Source organism: Aotus nancymaae, unplaced genomic scaffold (genome assembly GCF_030222135.1).
Source record: "Aotus nancymaae isolate 86718 unplaced genomic scaffold, 86718_ANA_hifiasm-v0.15.2.pri h1tg000011l, whole genome shotgun sequence".
In the NCBI taxonomy this organism is placed as follows: domain Eukaryota; kingdom Metazoa; phylum Chordata; class Mammalia; order Primates; family Aotidae; genus Aotus; species Aotus nancymaae.
This window is the reverse complement of record NW_026988422.1, coordinates 64764562-64767547: the sequence shown is the minus strand read 5'-3', so window position 1 is coordinate 64767547 and position 2986 is coordinate 64764562. Positions and strand designations below refer to the sequence as shown.

General features: G+C 42.9%; 1 pseudogene; it reads right to left on the bottom strand.

The window, feature by feature from the left end:
• Positions 1-696: 696 nt before the first annotated feature.
• On the bottom strand, positions 697-2750 carry LOC105734110 (60 kDa heat shock protein, mitochondrial-like; annotated as a pseudogene).
• Between the last annotated feature and the right edge of the window lie 236 nt (positions 2751-2986).

Genomic DNA, 2986 nt, shown 5'->3' with positions numbered 1-2986 from the left:
CTTCAATTTTTTGTTTTTTAAAAAATCACTATTTCCAAAAGGAGGAAGGTGGGGTATAGTATCAGTCAGAAACAATAGCGACTACAATGACCTTCTGAGTTCAGGCCCAGCAGTTGGCATATTCTTATCCATGTGTGTCATCCTCACCTCAGCTGGAGAACAGAGGCTATTCCCTGCAGCAGGAGTGGAACACATTGCTAATTAAAACAAGCAGTGGATGGTCTTTTATTCTCCAAGAAGACAAGGAGAGGGTAGCATAATTCATATAGTGAGAGTGATGAGTCTTTTTTTAACTGTAAACAAATTTTTATTACACAAAGGTTGTCACATAATTGGGTATTTCCCTACTTTGTACATAATTATTCTCACTCTCCACAGAAAAGCTGCTTAACTTCTTATCTGGTGGTGGCAAGCACTAGAATCCTGATTTTAACAGAATAGTAGTGAAAATGCCTCAGTGATTTAAGCTGAAAGCAGTACATTAGTACACGGCTCTTGTACCCAGTATCAGGAATGTACAAATGTCTCTTTATTCAAAAATACAAAATAAACTATCTGTAGGCATGGACAACGACAGCAATAAACCATTATATAGTTTGTCAGCTGAAACCAGTAACTGATGGTTCTAGTGGTTTCTTGAACATCAGTCAGCCTTTTCTTCATTTTCTCCAACTGACTTCTCTGAAGTTATTGGTGAGGAACACTGCCTTGGGCTTCCTGTCACAGTTCATTAATAAAGGTAACGCACTATTCTAGGAGTTAGAACATGCCACCTCCCATACCACCCCAGGGTCCTTCTCTTCTTTAGGAATTTCTGTGACTACAACTTCTGCTGTAGTTAACCGAAAGACCACACCAGCAGCATCCAATAAAGCAGTTCTCACAGCCTTTGTTGGGTCAATAATTCCTTTTTCCACCATATTCACAAAATCTCCGACCATAGCGTCGCAACCAACTTCTGAGGAACTTTGTATAATTTTCTCAACTATCAAAGATCCTTCAACACCTGCATTCTTAGCAAAGGTCATTGCTGGAATTTTGAGTGTTCTTTAATAATTTCTCTACCAATTTTTTGAACTTCATTAGCTGGAGTCGATGAGTCCAAGACTGGAATGCACCAAAGCAGGGCACAACCCCCTCCCAAAACAATGCCTTCTTCAGCAGCAGCTCTTGCAGCATTAAGGGCATCTGTAACTCTGTCTTTCTTTTCATTCACTTCAGCATCACTTGTCCCACCAACCTTCAGCACAGCTACACCATCTGAAAGTTTTGCCAGCTGTTCATTCAGTTTTTCCTTTTCATATTCACTAGTTGTGACATCTAACTGCTCAATGACTTCTTGAATACGTTTTTCAATTTGAGCCTTGTCACCTTTTCCTTTTAAGCACATGGCATCATCTTTGGTCAGAATGACCTCTCCGGCTGGGCGTGGTGGCTCACGCCTGTAATCCCAGCACTTTGGGAGGCCGAGGCAGGTGGATCATGAGGTCAAGAGATCGAGACCATCCTGGCCAACATGGTGAAAACCCATCACTACTAAAAATACAAAAATTAGCTGGGTGTGGTGGCGTGCGCCTGTAGTCCTAGCTACCTGGGGGACTGAGGCAGGAGAATTGCTTGAATATGGGAGGCGGAGGTTGCAGTGAGCCAAGATTGTGCCACTGCACTCCAGCCTGGAGCCTGGCGACGGAGCGAGACTGTCTCAAAAAAGAAAAAAAAAAAAAATGACCTCTCCAGCTTTTCCTAAGTTATGAGGCTAAACATCTTCAAGATTTAGGGTCAGCCCTTCCTCTCCAAACACTGCACCACGAATAGCAATAGCCACATCTTTAAGCTGGTTCTTTCTATTGTCACCATACCCTGGAGCCTTAACTACCACAACCTGAAGACCAACCTTTAGCCTATTCAAGACGAGTGTACTTAGAGCTTCTGCATCAACATCTTCAGTGATTATGACCAAAGACGTATGGTGAGCATTGGCAATTTCAAAAGCAGGTACAAGGGACTAGACACTAGAAATTTTCTTTTCACTCAATAGAACATAGGCATCCTGGAATTCACATTTCTGACCTTTTGATGTGTTAATAAAGTATGGAGAAATATAGCCTCAACCAAACTTCATGCCTCCAATAATTTCTAGTTCATCATTCAGTGTTTTTTCATCCTTTACTGTGACGACACGCTTTCTTCCAACCTTTTTCGTTGCATCAGCGATGATATTGCCAATTCTCTTTGTCTCCGTTTGCAGAAATTGTAGCCACCTGGGCAACAGGTTTAGCCTGCCTTTTAAGTTCCGCAATTACAGCATCAACAGCTAACATCACACCTGTCCTGATTTCCACAGGATTAGCACCTGTGCTAATCTTCTCACAGGCTTCTTTGGCAATAGAGCATGCCAGTACAGTAGCAGTGGTAGTGTCATCCCCAGCCGCTTCATTTGTGTTATTGGCCACATTTGAACAAGTTTATCGCCAATATTTTTATATTTATTCTATACGTCAATTGACTTTGCAACAGTCACACCATCTTTTGTTACTGTAGGATTTCCCCAGCTCTATTCAATAATTACTCTTCTTCCCTTTGGCCCCATTAACAGCTACGGAATCGACTAAAAGGTCTACACCTTGAAGCACTAAGGCTCAGGCATCTGCACCAAATTTTACATCTTTGGCATAAGCCCGAGTGAGAGGAGGAGCCAGCACCCTGGACACCAGTCTCAGCTGGCAAAAGACTGTGGGTAACCGAAGCATTTCTGCGGGGCAGCGGCAGGGTACGGCGCGGTGAGGCAGGTCGTCAGCGGTGAGTGAGGGCGAGTAATGAGCCTTTATACTGCTCTCTTCTCCTTTAAGACATTGATGAGTGATGGAACTACTTCTAGAGATGTCATCCTGTAAAGACTGATGTCACAGCTTCTCCTGTGTTCAGGGTTAGGGCTAGGAAATAGGGGGAAATAGTTGGCCCTTTATTTTCAAAGCATGTTAGTGAC